Source organism: Cynocephalus volans, chromosome 4 (genome assembly GCF_027409185.1).
Source record: "Cynocephalus volans isolate mCynVol1 chromosome 4, mCynVol1.pri, whole genome shotgun sequence".
Classification (NCBI taxonomy): domain Eukaryota; kingdom Metazoa; phylum Chordata; class Mammalia; order Dermoptera; family Cynocephalidae; genus Cynocephalus; species Cynocephalus volans.
Window position 1 is genome coordinate 75,463,545 of NC_084463.1, and position 18,998 is coordinate 75,482,542.

Sequence of the window (18,998 nt, forward strand, 5' to 3'; positions counted from 1 at the left end):
AAATTTTACATTTTCGTTTCTGGTATATGAGAAGATGACTGACTTTTGTTTTCAATCCTGTGTCCTGCAACCTTACTATAAATGCTTATTCATACTAGGAGCTTTTTATTTGTTTGTTTGTTTGTTTTTTAATTCTTTCTAATTTTCTACATAGATAGTCATGTCATTGGCAAAAAGTTTTGTTTCTTTCTTCTCTACCTGTATATGTCTTTTATTTCCTTCCTTGTCTTAATGCATTAGCTAGGATGTCCAGTATGATGTAGAATAGAAATGATAAGAGGGGACATCCTTGTCTTCTTCCTGATTTAGAGGGAAACCTTCTGGTTTCTCACCATCAAGTGTGATGTTGGCTGCAATGTTATTTAAAGATATTCTTTACCAAGTTGGGCAAGTTCCCCTCTATTTCTACTTTACTGAGAGATTATATCATGAATGTATGCTGAATTTTGACAAATTCTCTTCTTCATGTTTAATTTCTTTTTTAGCCTGCCAATGTGATGGATTACGTTAATTTATTTTTGGATGTTGCACTAACCTTGCATATTTAGGATAAATCCCAGTTGGTCATGATATATAATTCTTTTCATATATTGTTAGATTTTATTTGTTGATGTTTGTTGAGGGTTTTTACTTCTGTATTCATGAGAGATATCAGTCTGTAGTTTTCTTGTAACGTCTTTCTCTAGTTTTGGTATTTCCTGTAATGTCTTTTTCTAGTTAGGAAGTACTCTCTCTGTTTCTATTTTCTGGAAGAGATTGTAGGGAGCTGAAATAATTTCTTCCATAAATGTTTGGTAGAATTAACCTGTGTACCTAACTAGGCCTTGTTTTGGGAGGTATTAACTATTGATCAATTCTTTTTACAGACATAGGCCTATTTATATCTGTTTATTACTGTGTGAATTTTGGCAGATTGTGGCTTTCAAGGAATTGTCTCATTTTATCTAGGTTATCAAATTTGTGGGCATAGTATTCTTTTATTATAATTTAATGTCCATGGGATTCATAGTGACTTCACCTTTTTCGTTTCTGATATTAATAATTTGTGTCCTTTTTCTGTTTTTCTTAGTTGGCTAGAGATTTATTGATTTTATTAATCTTTTCAAAGAACAAGGTTTTGCTTTTTCTGTATTGTTTTAATTTTCAATTTCATTGATTTCTGCTCTATTTTTTTTTTTTCTTCTACTTACTTTGGATTGGACTTGCTCTTTTTCAGTTTTCCTAAAAGTAACTTAGCTGATCACTTTCAGATCTTTCTTCTCTTTTAATGTATTGATTCAATTCAATAAAATTTTCTCTAAGCACTGCTTTCACTTTGTCCCACAAATTTTAATAAGTAATTTTCTCATTTTCATTTGGTTAAGGTATTTTTTTTTATATCAATATTTCTCTTTTGACCCAAATGTTATTTAAAAGTGTGTTGCTTAATCTCCATGCATTTGGGGATTTTCAAGTCAGATTTTCATTGCTGATTTCTAGTTTAATTTTAGTGGTCTGATAATAAACACTGTGTGATTTCTATTCTTTAAATTTGTTAAGGTCTGTTGTGTGGCCCACTATGTGGTCTATCTTGGTGAATGTTCCATGTGAACTTGAGAATAATGTGTATTCTGTTTTGTTGGATGGAAATGTTAGTAGATGTTGACTCTATCAGTCGATTGATAATGATTTTAGTTCAATGATGTTCTTACTAATTTTCTGGCTGTGGATATATCCATTTCTGATAGAGAGTTTTTGAGGAGCCCAACTTTAATAGTGGGTTCACCTATTTATTCTTAAAGTTCTACCAATTTTTGCCTCTCATAGCTTGACACTCTACTTTTAGTTGCATACATGTTAAATATTGTTATATTTTCTCGGAAAACTGGCCTCTTTATCATTCAATATCCTTCTTAATCTCTGATAACTTTTCTTTCTTTGAAGTGTACTCCATCTGAAATTAAAGAGCATCTATTGTTTGATTTTGATATATTTTCTCCATTTATTTACTTTTGATCTATATGTATCTTTGTATTTAAAGTGTGTTTCTTCTGGACAACACAAATTGGGCATACACAACATGCATATGTTGATCCACTCTAACATCTCTGTCTTTTAATTGATGCATTTTAGAACACCGATATGCACAATGATTGTTGATATAGCTGGCAACAATGGGATGAGGTGGAACAATGATGGCTTCCCACCTCTTTATCTGTACCTTTTTCATCAGAAGCAACAACTCATTGATCAGAGCACAGAACTCTGATATTTGGAGGATGTGGTCCTTTCTGCTTATGCTATCTCCTGCAAGCTATGTACAGTTTATGTCAGGAATACACATTCACTTCTACCTGTCATGAGGCTAGGTGTGGGGAATGGATGGGTAGCTGCTGCTGTGCTAAGAGTTGAAATTAATCAAAATTAACCACAATTTGCCATCCAAGCCTTCCCCTTGAAGTTGTAAGTCTTCAAAAGGTTCTAGAGTTCCAAAATAGCTCCATCAGACAAATTCTGCCATTGCAATTGTTGTCTAGGTGGAGAAACTGATTTCAGTTGCTTCCTACTCAGCATTCCTCCCCAAATCCTCCTTAACTAGGCTTTGAAGATAAACTGTACACTTTCTATTGTGTCATGCTGTGTTTACTCTTCTTTGCAATATGGGAAGGGGCAGGGCAGAGTCTTTTATTATTTCAATTAGCCTCCAGAACAAGGACCCCACCATTTGCATGTCTTTTTGGTACATACCTTACTCCACAGCACTGTCAAAATAAAATTTAATAACCTATAGAGATAAATATCAGTCTTAGAATGTAATGATCTAGCTGTAATACTAACTAAATGTCAGAAAATACTGAAGACAGGCTAAATAATTGCCCAAATTAAGAAATATGCAAACAAATTATTGTGCAAATGGAATTTAATTATGGTTGTTTGATTTTGTCGTGATGTTTAACACTTGCTTCATACAATAAAAGGTTTAGTCATATTGAATTAAACAGAAATTCAAAAATATATAACTCGAATTAACATTAGAAATTATTCTGGTTAGCCTCAATTTACAGATTTAAAAAAAATGAGGACAGAAGTTAAATTATTTGTGTAGCATACACACATTATAAAGGTACGTGACTAATTGTTTTTTTAGAAATTCTGTCTTCTGGTTTCTGTTCTAGAGCTCTTTTCATCACACATCATTGATTGTAGTTTTAGACAACAACAGAAAATTAAGAGTGCCAAATATAGGGTTTTGTTTAAATAGAAAAAAAAGAGAAATAACATCAAACACAGAAGGAAATAAAAATTTGCCACTAAAATTCATCAAAACATTCGATTATTTGGAGCAGGTAGCTTACAATATGGCAGATTCTTAATAAATGTTTAGTCACTTTAAGAATTGCAACAATAGGAGCAACAAATAACAATAATTAATCTACTGCTGACTGATTCATCTACCCTGAAATTAAAATTAATGGGAGCCCACTACAGGGAAGGGCTTTGGAAGTGTGTGGTAAAATATTAAAATTCCCGAAAGGCAGCCACTTGGTAAATATTTATTAAAACACTTTGTTCTAATACAGTTTTACAAATATATATATGTGTGTGTGTGTTTCTTTTTTGCAATTGACAATCAACTCATCATAGAATGAAAAATTTATATACCACTTTGTTTTTCTTTCTTTTTCTTTGCCCTATAGGTTTTCTCATGGGGATGTATGGATTTAACATTGCTGACTCAATTACCATGGGAGTTGATGTTAAATCTAGTTGGAGGAAGATGTAGAGTTCAATGCAGCATAGCTAGTGGTAGAAAATCAATATCACTAGGCAAATTAAGCAAGCGTAAGCTCAGAAAGAAAACAGAACCTTGAAAACTGAAGCCATAGGCAAACTGGAGAGGAAGGGGTTGATAAGGTGGATGAGGTATAGTAGAGGAGCACATAGACACTTGAATGCTACCAAATGTTGAAAGAAATAAGCACTGAAAGTCACAGGGTGTGGGATAGAGACATATTCTAATGACTTTTTTCTTTTATCTGAATGTCCTGTTTTTTTCAAAAATTTATTATGAAAATTTTCGAAATTGTTGCAAAGTTGAAAGAATTTTAGAATGAATACTCATGTACCCATTGTAGTGATTCTACCTCTAACATTTTACTATGATTGGTTTCCTCATATGTATCCATGTATTTATTCCTCTATCTTTCCATTGATTGTCATCATTTCTGATGTATCTCAAAGAAATTTGCATACATCAGTACACTTCCCCTTAATATTGTTGCTTCATGCCTCCTTTGAAAGATCAGATTTGCTTTTTTGTGGTCAAATATTCTTTGACTATTTGAGGTTCTGACATTAGATACAAATATAGGCAAAGTACTTTGCTGTGGAATATAATGTCTTTTCTTAAAGAATTTAATGAGCACACTGCAATATTAAATTTTAGTTAGAGTTAACTATGTTGGCAACCTACAGATTAAATAGATGCATAATGCTGAAAGTTCAATAAGAATTACTTTATAACATCAAATATAATGTATACATGATGTATTAGTTCAATTTTATCAACCTATCAAATTTTCTAAATTGTTTTATATCAGCTTATTTATTCCTCAAAATATCTAAGAATGAGGTATAACAAAAATCTTTGATATTTTATTTATGTGACAACTAAGGCAGAGAAAGGAAACCTTACATATTTGTATAGCTCAATAACTGGAGAATTCAAAACCTTGAACCTAAATTCTTTAGCATGAAAACTTGCAAATTATTCATTACATGTAAGGCACAGGGATTATTACACTAATTTTGATTTATCCAGAAACAGTTATTGTTATGTATTTTTCCCAATAAGTAGTGTGTTGTTCAAAGAAGTTAATTAGTATAATCAAAATTATGAATATAATGAGATACAAAGTCAGAATTTGAATGGGTTCCTGTCTAATTCCACAGCCTTAAAATTTGTACCTAGTCTTGATATTTTTCTACAATTTCTTCACCCAAGGACTACGTTTTTTCTTTTGCATTGTTTTAATCTTTTTCATACACCATAGGATCTGTAAGACTTCTTGTTGTAAAATAGGAAGTTAATAATATTTTAATTAAAAATCAAAAAATTTTCATAGGTATGTCTTTGTATTATCTCCTATTTTTATGTGTTTTACATCTCTTATTTTCCTAAAATGAGTCTTAAGAAGCCTCTGTAATCCTAAAAGCTTATCTGCAATATTCACAGGACTACTCACCACATTTCAATTTTTAGAAATTACAGCCATACAACTACAATGTCATAACCATCAACAACATTTCATTTATGTATATGCTCTGTGTAACTGAAGAAGACTGAAAGCCACCTAATAGCCAAAAATAAGAAATAGCTACAAAAACATCCACTTTTATTTCAAAGTAGACTATTGATAAAACAATAAATACTTGACAAAGAAATATGTTGCAGAAAAAAAAAGATGAGTGACAAACTTCTTTGGGATTATAGAGAAAACACATAGATTATGTGTCAATTTAAAATAAACTTTATAAAAAGATTACTGGTGGGGGCTAAGACATAGTATATGTAGGCAGAGATACATTGGTGTCCCATTGATATGAGACCAGACAATATAAATAGCAAGGGAAGCAGAGCTTATATGGAAAATACCCCCACTCCTCATTGATCCCATCTATAAACTTTGGTAACCTAAAATTTAAAGGAACAGTTTGAACCCCTAAATACTTAAATCATATTTCTGAGCAAGTTAAACATTTTATCAAATTTTTCCCCTCACGTTGATATACTATTTTGTAATGATGCGTATTAGTCTGTTTCTATTCCTTATAACAAAATACACACAACGTGCTATTTTATAAAGAAAATGAAATTTATTGCTTACAGTTTTGGAGACTGGGAAGTCCAAAGTCCAGAGAACATTTAAGATGAGGCCTTTCTTTGGTGGTGGCATTACAGCAATGCAGGGGTCTCACATGGTAGAAAATGGAGGAGCAAAGAAGGAAAAAGAGAGACTAACCTCCTCATTCATGCTCTTTTGAAGCCCTCAGAAACACACCCATGACCATCATTTTTAATCCATTCATTACTGCTTGGTCCTACAATCTAATCACCTCTTCAAGGCCCCACCTTTCAATTACCTTAATAGGATTTCCCACTGTCTTAACACTGTCACAGTGGGGGTCATGTTTTGGGGAGACACTCAGTCCAAGGCAATGTGATATTCCAATGTTGGACCATCCTTCCTGTAGCTTGTATATGTTTTTCTGTTTTTAGCATGAAATCTCTATCGAGATTAAAGTGAACACCTTTACATAAAGTAATTATTCATTCCAAGCAATTAGAAAGTGGTCCACGTGGTGGAATACAACACATATAAAAACTTCTCTGTTCATCCTGTATTGAAAATCAACTCTCATATTGGCTTTCCATAGTATGTGAAATTCCTCAAATTATTCACTCTTGTGTAAAGGCCTTAAATGTTTGTCTCAATATTACATGGTGGCAAGGAGAATAATACATCAACTTATAACCAATTACTGATACTTTTCCTTAAATATCATACTACCTCTTCCAAAGAGTAAATAATATTACTCCCACTGCCATAACACTTTATGCATATGCCTCCATCTGCCACTCATCTTTTTTTTAAATGAAGAAAATAAACTTGAATGTATATGTAGATTCAAATGATTAAGTAAAAACTGAAGAACAGGAGTCATAGGTTGACCATTTTTGAATGTTCAGTGCCTATCATTTTGTCTTAGACATAATATGTCCTGAACTAATAACTGTTGAAATGAAGAGAGCTTAAAAGGGTGGGAAACAGAAAAGGTTGATCTCCCATACTGAGGATGAAGACAAAGGTCAACCTCAGGTAAGGTAATGGAATCACTGCAGGTGATCCTGTGTAAGTATTAAGGAGTGCGAGGTTTGGATTAAGGTATTGTATGTATAAAATTTTCTTTGCTCTTACACATACACAGTTAGAAACAGAATTTATGAATCCAAAAAGGAATGATTCATCCTGTCATCTTCTTAACTGCCATTGTACTTTTAGTGCACAAAGCTGTCAGCACTTTTAACAGCCCTGTAAACTCACGCAAGTCATTCAATACTGTTTCAGCCTGATTCTAATCATTTGTAAAAAGCTTTCTGTTCTTAATAAACACCTATAAAATGAAAGCTTGTGTTTTCAGAGGAGGCTTTAGTTTTCAATGTGTTTGTTTATCTTTATATCTCCATGATGTAAACACAACCTGTTTTTAAGATGTCAAAAACCTATAATGATCAACAGCACTACGTGCGTTAAAATGCTCAGTTTCCACAGAACTTAAATAATAGATTGCTACAAGGCAGAGAGTGTTCGTGCTGTAGAATTTCATTAGATGCATTACATGTACTCAATATATGGCTTCACAAATACATTTTAACACTGTTTTAATCATGTAATAAATTCTCCTTTGCGTTAAAGGTAAGAATATTTTTAAGGATGAGATTTTAAGTAAATATGCTATTTTTGTGAGTGAGAATGTGTATCAACCCCAGTGTTGGGTTCTTGCTTTCCTGTCTTAGAGTACTGCATACTTGTAAATATTTTTGTAGATATTATTAAATTCAGAAGACCATAAAATTGAGTTAAAACTAGGAAGAGAGATCATTGTGAGGAAAAACACTTGAGGCAGAGAATCTTATATTCCTTTGCCAACTGTTTTTGGCATTTAATTTTCATCTTGAATATACTTTTCGTATCCAAATGGTTTGGGAACAATTTGTTTTGCATGATGGGGATATTAGAGAGGAGATGCTAAAACTCTTAACTACTACGTACTCCCTTTACTAGTAGCAGGTATATTAGGAACAGAAAAGAAAAGAAAGGAAAAGAAAAAATCTAGCTGAGAAATAAATGTATCAGGGCAAGAAAAGGAGATAAGCAGGTCTGTCTATCTTTCCTTCTAAGCAGCAGCAGCGACTCACTCTCCCCCATGACAACTGATAGTCTACCTTGCAGCAGGGTCAGTGGGATCAGCTAATGCAGAATGTCTTTGTCCAGATAAAATAGACAACACACTGCAAATATATATTCACAGAACAGGTAATACGCATGAAATAAAAATACATAATTTATTTATTAGGTGTGTGTTCATGCCCAAATACACTTCCTAGAAATTAGATGAGAAAAATCCAAAGGTCTGAATCTCAATTTTTAATAATCGTATAAAAAATGGAGGTGTTCATCTAAAAGCCATTAATCATATCCATTAAAGAATTAAGAAACTAAGAAAAAGCAAGTTATTAAATGTATAAGTTTAGGTGCTTTTATTTGAAACCAACAAGTACTATCTAGCTTATGTATGAAAGAAAGAGGGTTTACTGAAACTATATAAATGTGGTTCATAAAATTAAGTAATAAACATGAAAGTCCCCAAACTTGGTCACCCATCACTACCATTCAACCACCACGTAACAATAGCATCAAGACTGATATTTTTACAGCATGTCTCAATTACTTTTCCTCCCACTTGAAACCTTCATGTGTCTTCCTGTTAAAAATAGAATAAAATCCAATTTTCCTACATACTTAATGGCACACTTGGTCTGGTTTCTGCCTCTCTCCTTGACTGCATCCCTTCTCCACAACCATAATGCTCTATCAACGCTGACATTTTTTCACTCCATAGAAAAATCCCTGTCTTATTCTCATATCAGGCCTTTGCACATTTCATTCCATTTTCCTGGAATTCTCTCCTCATAGATTTACATAAGGATTACTCTTTCCATCCATATATCAGCTCAAGTATCATCTTTCAGAGAGATCTTTTTCACCCACTCAAGTAGATGATATCCTATCCCTTGTCACTCACAACCTCATTACTTTATTTTCTAACACTTATTGCTTTCTCATACTGTTTCTAAGTGCATTGTTGCTGCTCTCTAATAGATTGAAAGCTACAAGGGAGCAAGCCCACTCTTTGGCTTTCTCATGGTTGAATTACCAGGAGTTAGGCTAATACACCTAGTGGGTATTTAATAAACATCTGTTTATTTATTAACTCAACACATATCTTATAAATTACTAATATGTGCCAGCTATTGTTTTAAGTGCTGGAGATACAGTAGCTTAAAAACAGGAAGAAAAAAAAAATCCTGCCCTCATAAACTTATATTATAATGATGATGACAGACAATAAATTTATTGAATCAGTGACTCTACAAAGCATCAATGAGGACAGGACCAAACAGTTTAAAGTGTCTATATATCTCTATTTATTTTTTTTTACTTTTGTAGGAGACAATCTAATTGGCTTCGCTTTAGATAGGTGTCTATAAATCAGGATGAAATACCTATTGGAAGACATCGTAATTTGTATCTACTGTAGGATCACACAGGTGTACCCTTCTCTCACACAGGAAAAGATACTCATGCTTAACATAATTGAACTATTCTAAATGCAACAGCAAACATGATCACCCGGTGTCCAATCAGAGTCACACAAAATTGCCTCAAGTTGTTACACACAGATATCATGTAATGGGGTTATTGTTCTCTTCATCCATGATCCAGGAAGTTTGCTCATTTCCCTTTGAGAGGCTTTCATCTTGGCCTATGCATTCTGTAACATGGTAATTCTTCAAACTATAATGAGAGTTATTCATTTAATTCTATCATTTCATCATATATATAATTTTCCAAGAGAGAGATTCATAATTAATAGTAAATAGGATATCAATATGCAGGAGAATGAAACTAGACCCATGCCTTTCACCATATACTAAAGTCAACTCAAAATGGATTAAGGAATTAAATATACACCCTGAAACAATAAAACTTCTTAAAGAAAAAATATGAGAAACACTTCAGGAAGTAGGACAGGGCACAGTCTTCATAAATATGACCCCAAAAGCACGGGCAACCAAAGGAAAAATAAACAAATGGGATTATATCAAACTAAAAAGCTTCTGCACAGCAAAAGAAACAATTAACAGAGTTAAAAGACAACCAACAGAGTGGGAGAAAATATTTGCAAAATGTACATCTGACAAAGGATTAATATCCAGAATATGCAAGGAACTGAAACAACTTTACAACAACAACAAAAAAAAAACAAGTAACCCAATTAAAAAATGGGCAAAGGAGCTAAATAAGCATTTCTCAAAGGAAGATATATGAATGGCTAAAAGACACATGAAAAAATATTCAGCATCACTCAGTATTCAGGAAATGCAAATCAAAACCACACTGAGATACCATCTCACCCCAATTAGGATGGCTAATATCCAAAAGACTCTGAACAATAAATGCTGGTGAGGTTGCGGAGAAAAAGGAACTCTCATACATTGTTGGTGGGACTGCAAAACGGTGCAGCCTCTATGGAAAATGGTATGAGGATTCCTCAAACAATTGCAGATAGAACTGCCATATGACCCAGCTATCCCACTGCTGGGAATATACCCAGAGGAATGGAAATCATCAAGTCGAAGGTATACCTGTTCCCCAATGTTCATCGCAGCACTCTTTACAATAGCCAAGAGTTGGAACCAGCCCAAATGTCCATCATCAGATGAGTGGATATGGAAACTGTGGTATATCTACACAATGGAATACTACTCTGCTATAAAAAAGAATGAAATACTGCCATTTGCAACAACATGGATGGGCCTAGAGAGAATTATATTAAGTGAAATGAGTCAGGCACAGAAAGAGAAATATCACATGTTCTCACTTATTTGTGGGAGCTATAAATAAATAAATAAATTCACAAATAAACTGGGAGGGAGGGAAGAAGACATAGCAAGTATAATTCCTTGAAGTTGATATGACAAACAAACAGAAAGGACATTGTCTGGAGGGAGGGGGGAGAAGGAGGGGGAGGGAGGTTTCGGTAATGGGCCACAATAATCAAACACATTGTATATTGACAAAATAAAGTTAAATTTGGAAGAATAAAAATAGTGAATAGGAAGGAAAGTGCTGTTGGTCAAATGTCTTGAAATTCAAACTTGCATTGTAATTTATTTTAAGACGATGGGGTAACGATCTAAAAGTGCCAATGGAGAGAGAGGAGAAAATCTATATCATTTCAAGGCAGTTCTGCAACATCAAGAACTCATGTGTCTCACTTCTTTTCAATAATTATTTTACGTAATAAACCATCTCAAACTTACAGGGAAAAATGTAGTAAACAATATAAAGGACAATTATGTATCCTCCATAGAGTTCAAATGCATGTAACTTTTTTTGCCATACGTATTTTATTGGTGGGAGCTAAAAATTAATATATAAATTCACACACACACACACACACACACACACACACACACACACACACACAAACCGTGGGGGGGGGAAGAAGATATAACAACCACAACTACTTTAAGTTGATACGACAAGCAAACAGAAAGGATATTGTTGGGGGGTAGGGGGGGAGGGAGAAGGGAGGGAGGTTTTGGTGATGGGGAGCAATAATCAGCCACAATGTATATCGACAAAATAAAATTAAAAAAATAAATAAATAAAAAAAATAAAACTATCTTTTTTCTTTAAGAAACACATCTTAAAGAAATTGTCACCCCATACTTTTCATCCCCTTTCTGCCTTAGTAGCAACCATTAACTTAAAAGTTTTTGTGTAGCTTTTTTTTTTGCATGTTTTTGTATCTTTACACCAAATGTGTTTATAAACAATATAAACTGCCATTTTGCATGTTTTACGTTTATAGAAATGGTATCACCTGGAATACCTGGTTTTTCTGTCTTCTTTTCACCCTGAGCATTAGTTTGAGATTAATCTGTTGATGCATACAGGTTTGTCTTATTTAATTTAATTGATGATGATATTCTGACTGAGAAAATCTGAGGTCACTTTTACATCATTGCAATTATAATCAATGCTGCTGCAATAAAAAATCCTTGAGTTACGTCTCCTTATGTTCAATTACAAGTACTTCTCTAGAGTACATGTCTGGAGGTAGGATTTCCAAATTGAAATGAATGAGTATCCTCTAATTAGTATCCTTGAATTCTCCATATATTGCTCAAATTTATACTCTCACCTATAACATATAAGAGTACTAATTAGTCAATTTTGTCTCTGAAAGATGGTATTGTCAGACTTAGGATTTCTTGCACTTTGATTATACACATTTAATTTGCATAAATGAGTATCAGTAAACATCTCAGTCCAAGTATATTAGTTTGATAGGACTGCTACTACAAAATACAACAGACTGGTTGGCTTAAACAACAGAAATTTATCTTCTCACAGTTCTGGAGGCGAGAAGCCCAAGATCGAGGTGGTGGCAGTTTGATTTCTTCTTGGGCTTACCTCCTTGTCTTGCAGAAGCACGACTTCTCACTGCGTCCTCACATGGTTGACTCTGTCAGTGTGTGCATATGTCTGGAATGTCTCTCCCTCTCTGTCTTAATTTCCTCTTCATATAAAGACACCTATCATATTGGATTAGGCCCCACCCTGTTGACCTCATTGTAGCTGATTTACCTCTTTAAAGGTCCTACATCTAAATACAGTCATATTCTGGTGTGCTGAAAGTTAGGGATTCCACATATACATTTTTTAAAAAGGGAGAGGGTGCAGATTTCCGTCCTTTACACAAGGGAAAAAACAAAAGTCAGCATATGTATCATGGGAATGTGTCATACCAACGAGAGTTGGAGTGGAACAAACTCTTTAGTTTCTGACTAAATAGACAAAACACACACACGTATGCACACATAGATGCACACACATACACAAAAACTCACAAATATACAAACACATAAAAAGTTTTAACTCCAATACTAGATACCGGTAGGTACTTAGTAAGCAAGAATATAAGTGGAATCTTACAGATTTGATGAGTCAAATAACAGTTCAACTGTGTTGGGATTTGAGGCACCCTCTCATATGACACTTCCAGAACACAAAGCTTACATCTTTCAGACGAAAAGATGTTATATTTTCTAGGAAGGAAAGGTGGAGGAGAAATGCTGACAGACAGCATTTAAACTGAAAAAGCCCATTTAAAATAAGATTATATGCATTATTGAACCGCCCTAAATTTACATAATGGGATTAAGTTAAACAGTATTTGTGGACTTTAAAGTAATAGCAGTTGGAAAATATTTAATATAGAAATAACAACAGTGCTTACTTAAAATAACTTTTCAAATTTCATTAGCTATATTTTCTTCATATTTTCATTAGGTAACATGTTTTACTCAAGGTATCTAAAGACCTGAGAGATGTCAATAAATGAATATGGAATTATTGTTTTTAATTTAATAACTGATGCTAAATGCTTTAACTTCTTAATTGTTTATAGATTTAAAATTTTCAGAGAATTTTTAAATTTGGCTTTTAGGCTACTCTGCTTTTAATGTGTGTTTTCCACTGGATGAAGTAGCTCTCAGATATTGCCAAAAGAGAAAGAATAGAAAAAACAGGAGTAACACATATATTTGCTTGATTCTCATTCCTTGATACATTCTGCTCTTCTTCATCCATGTGGTAAAGCTTTCTTTGAACTCAATGAGTGTTCTTTGTGATGCAGTGATATAGGAGAGTACAGTGATGAGAGTTCAGCACATGGAGTGAAGACTCTTTTGCCTTCAAAGAAACTCAGTCTTCAAAGTGATCTCTCCCTTCATTGACAGACTTAAGACCAAAAGGCAGAATATCAAAGAAAAGACCAAGGAAGTTACTGAGCAAATGAAATTCTCACATTAGAAATGGAGGGAAGAAAAAGTTTTTGCATTTAGGCAGAAGAAATCTCAGAATTTTTCCTATCAAGGCAATACAATTAGACTCTGTTTCAGAGCTCACGAAAATAGCTTTCAGGGTTAACAAACTCACAAACATTTTCACCTTGAGGTATATAATATAGACTTTGATATCTAAAGGCATTATGCAAATAGGTCTGTAGGTGGTGAGGTTCAATTTTTCTGGGACATCTTGAATACATAAAGAATGCCTCTTTCGTCAGACTAAATAATGAGAGGTGGGAATATCTATCCATTACCAATTATCTCCTGTTGGCTGAATCTTGGCACTTGAGAAATTAATAACTCTGCAAGTTGTATGTGCAAGTTCTGCCAGTGTCTGCAGTATCTAAGGAGCCCTAAGGCAAGAAGTAGCAATGCAGGGCATAAACTAGAGACCAGAGGCTGGTAAGTCAAAGGGATTTCATCCCTCCAAGGGATGGTCTATTCTAAAATACCTGAAATCAGAGGCAGGATTGAAAAGATGCAATTCTAGGTAGCAAAAGTTCCCGGAGCTGTCCACCATTTGCACCACACTGATATGCTCATGTTTAATATATAAAAATTCTTATTCCAATAAGACTTTAAAGGGGGTTATATCTCTGCAAAAGACTTAATGCACAGGAATTAGAAGAACATGCTGTATACCCCACTGTTGCAACTGTTACTGATATTCACCATCTTCGTTCTCTATCACCTCTTCTATATTTCCATCACTTTCAACAAGGGCTGCAGATGGAAAGAGATATTTTTTGTCTAGTTATGTAACCTACACCTCATGCCTGTGAGATCTAAGTTTTTACATGTTTTGCCCTTATTACTCCATGTTTCCTGCAATTGTCCACTCGCCATTTTCACTAGGCATGGAAGCTACAAGGAAGTCCACAGTGATTCCTTCAAGTTCACACATGCATCTAATATAAACTAGCAATCCTAGCTCCTCATGATAATCACAGTTTATTTCCTCTGCTAATAGAGTAGTTTATTTCTTTGTTTTCTGGTCCAACGGTCTGAGGAACACAAAGTAACCAGGTGGTAGTTTTAGCTTTATATTTAGGTATTTATCAAAAAATTACCATATATTTAAGTATCTATCTGCTTTATCACCCAGATCCTCTTTCAGGACAAAGGGATTTATGACCTCAGTTATAGGAAGCTTATTGGCTGACAGCAAGCCCTCTTGAGGACTTGCCTTTGTCGAAAAAAAAAAAAAAAAAAAAAAAAAAGAAAGCCATCTTCTAAAAGTTACATTTTCTTTCTGGGAAAGCCTGCATTCAAGATGGGTGAGTGCAAGGGTGTAAAGGTCCAGCCTCCTCACCTCAAATTGTGACACATCTGAAGACAATCCCAGTTACACAGCCCTTCATGGAATATGCTACGTCATTGTTATGACTTTACTGCAGCCCAGCTTCTCCCTCTGCCCAGAACTGTTTCCATTCATTCTCCTAGAGATTTTGATCCTAAGAATACTCTTTAAGAAACCTCCTACATACTAAACTCCAACTTAGAGTCTGTTTCCTTGGGAACCTAATCTGTGATACTTGACACAAGGTGTGGTCCAAGAAAGCAGTGCCATCATGGGATTTTGTAGCTGGAGCATATGCTGTGTTGCTGGCAATAGGGACCACGTCACTGGTTATAAAAGGAGCTCACGTAATACCTGACACAAGGTACCACTGCAGTTACTAATTCTTGACTTGTGATGAACTGGAAGGTATTCTGTTGAAAGGAACTACCTTACTGAAGGAAAAGTAACAATTATAAGGACAATGAAATTGATGAAATTGGATGCCTGTTGCTAAGGCAAATTGATGTTTTGAGGAAAGCTAATAAAACGCTGAGGATGATTAGCCTTCAAAGGTGAAAGGCATGAAAACCTGATGACAGTAGATAAAGTTCTCATCTGCAGCTGTAAGACAGAGAAACTAAGGTTTAGACCCAGAACTAAACAATTAATACAGCAGAGCTCTGGATAAATTCCTAGCACTCACATGTCTGTAATGCCAAGGTCAGGACTCTGATTGAGAAATGGAACCCAAAGATATGGGGTGAAGACACTGGTTGATGCAATAAAAGAACTTGAATCCCTAGTTTTGTTTTGTTTTTTAACTGAATTTAATCTTCATTCAATCTTCCCATTCAGAGGTTGGCAATTCCCTCTAGCTTCAGTATGTTGCAGAAGACTCTATTCTACAAAAATGAACAAATAAAGCACTGAAACAAACAAACAAAAAAAACACATGCACCCTCTCAGGAGAATCTGTCCCTCTGACATTCTATCTGGCCAGTTGTTCAATAACTAGGGTTGAGTCACAACGTAACCCAGCTAAGCAAGTGCTGGAATTGCTAAGGGACGTAGTTTCTATACTCTGAAGGACCTGTAGGACCTAACATATCTATTAGCAGGAGCCAGAAAAGAATTTGTAAGACTATCATGAAAGAGAGTGTACAATCAAATGGTACACAGCATAAAATTGTAAAAGAGAAAATTTATAATCTGAGAGTTCTCTCCTGGGATACAGAATTTCAAATTCTGGCATGAATACCAGGAGACAGTGCTAAAACAATGAGGATTCCTCTCAGAGACTTGGAAAAAGTGATGACAAAGTGAAGCAGAATTGGAAGAAGAAATCAAAAAGCATAGATAATTAAATATATTGGAATATATTTGCTACGTAAAATCATTTATCCCACCACTGGACTATGTTCCACAGGGTGTCCTACAGGACATGTCACATTTACTAAATCATCAGGAGGAACACAAGCACCACTGAGAAGTTAAGCTCAGTAGTGTCTCAGTAGATAAGGGCTGCTGGCAAGTATGCTGTTATAGAACTTGACTCACTGGTAGCACCGGAAATAATAAAATCTGAGAAGAAGAGAGAACACATAGCAGTACTGGACCATCAGTAGCCAGCTAGGTGCTATTATAAGTAGCAAGGCTGGATTGTCAGCCAGTGTACATGGCCCACTGAGAACTGTGGAGATGATTAATGGAACCCAAGGAGTGCACTAGATAAAGACTGCATCTATTTATGCTATTTACTGATGTGTGTGTATGTGTGTGTGTGTGTGTGTGTGTGTGTTTATATATATGTATACTATATGTGTGTGCATGTGTGTGTGAATAGTATTTATTGTTCAATCTATTTAGCCAGATAACAATAAGAATGAATGATTTGGAGGCTGATTTATTTGGTAATCCCAGTAACAAGTCATGCCCTGTCCATATTCTGGCCCTGAAACAGTTTTCAGAATAAGAACCATTGGCAGAGTAGAGATCATGTCCCCAGAAGAAGGATTCTGTAACACCATAAAATGTGTACACAGTAATAGTTATCCTTATTTTTCCTCAATGAGACCCATGGCCATATTCTCATGTAATCATGTAGCTAGTCTACAGGGATCTCCAAACATTTAAAGGATTATAAGACAGGGAAAATTGACATTGCTACATGAAGTATCAAGGCATCATTACATTCCCTGTTAGAGTGGGAACATATGGGAAATGAATAATAAATTGAGAAAAGGGTCAAGTCTGAGTCACACTAGGTCTACTGGTCATTTCCTTTGTTCTCAAATAATTGAAATTGAAATATGGATAGCTGTCGCAACCCCCACACTGATCCTTTGGCCTATGATATAAGGGCTACTATAGTTAGAGATGTCCAAAATGAATCCTATGAAAATGCCACCCCAACTCAAGGCAAGATAGTAGGTCAAAATCAGCATCCCATTCCAGAAGGAATGGCAGACATTGATGCCACTCTTAAAAACCCAGAGGATGCTGAGATTGCGGAAGCCATCATATCTTACAAGTTTGATTCCTGATAAAACCAGCAGGATCCTGGAGAATTATAGTAGACTCCTGAGAACTCTAGTCATAGCCCCAGTGGCAGCTGATCTGTCAGATGTGGTATTTTTTTCTAGAGCCACACAGCAGCTGCCATTGGAGCTATTACTAGTTTTAGTTTTCAGCAGACTGCTATCATCCTTCAGATATTCTTCTGGTTTTATTGGGTACCTAATATGTGGCCAGTCACTGATCTAGTATAAGTACACTTTTTCATCCCTATCATAAAGGAGCATCACAAACAATGAACATTTACCTGGAATAGACAAGTGTGCATATTTACAGGGCCTAAGTTAGCACACTATCCAAGAGTGTAAGACTATAGAATCTACTGCCATGGGATTTGACTTACTGTACATCAGACCCAGGGACCAATTTACAGAAAACAAAGTATGTAAGTGGGTATGCAACATTAGGATGCACTGGTTTTATCACGTGTGGCATTACACAAAATAATCTGGTAAAAAACCTATAATTATAGCGTTTCATCTTCAGGGAGACAGTATACATGATAAATCACTAAATATTATATAGCTTTATTCCCTAGAACCCTTGAGTCCATACACCAAAGGGTGGGAATAGTCACAGTGACCTATTTGTGGAATTTGTGCTTCCTATTACACAACTCTGGCCCCCACATATTGAGAGGTCTGAGATCCAAGAACAGAAATTTATTAGTGAAACTTATTTGTTATAAAATGAGTCCTTTGGTGTTATACGGTATTCTGTGTCTGTAAATTAGTTAACAAGCCCTTTCATGGAGTACTGACAGAAACACTGACATCCTTAAAGGCAAACCAATATCTGGAATTGCTGTCAATTCTGACAAGGACCAATTGACCCTCTCTTTTAGAGGAGGTATGATGTAATAACTTTGCTATTAAATAGCTGGCTAGTCTTTTTGAGGGATTGTACCAAATAAAGAGATCGGCTGCTAACAGCCTAAGCACTGAGCAGTGTGTGTAGCTTGAGCAGTACTGGGAAGGAGAAGCTTGTGCTTTTGTGCTGCCAACATGGCTACTCCGTTCGTGGGCTCATTGTGCCAATATTGGTGTGGCTGAGGACAATGGATATTTCATATCCATAGGATGAGTTTGTCTGTCCACATGATTGTTGAGTGTCTCCTTTGTGGAGGATATTTTCTGGTACTATATAATAGGAGTTGTGATTATCTCCTCATTTTGTACTTATTGGCATAGATCTATTAACTTGACTCTTCCTTTGACTTCTTTGACTCTGATTTTCCATTCTCCCACCAGCCAGACAAGTCATTTTCCCTGGCCAGAATTCTGTGTATATATAATATACCTGAAACTATTCTCTCTTCATATATAAGTGACTAAATGAAGAACTCAAAGCTCTGCTTCCATGGGGAATTTTCCCTTAACTCTTTCCTTTTGGGAC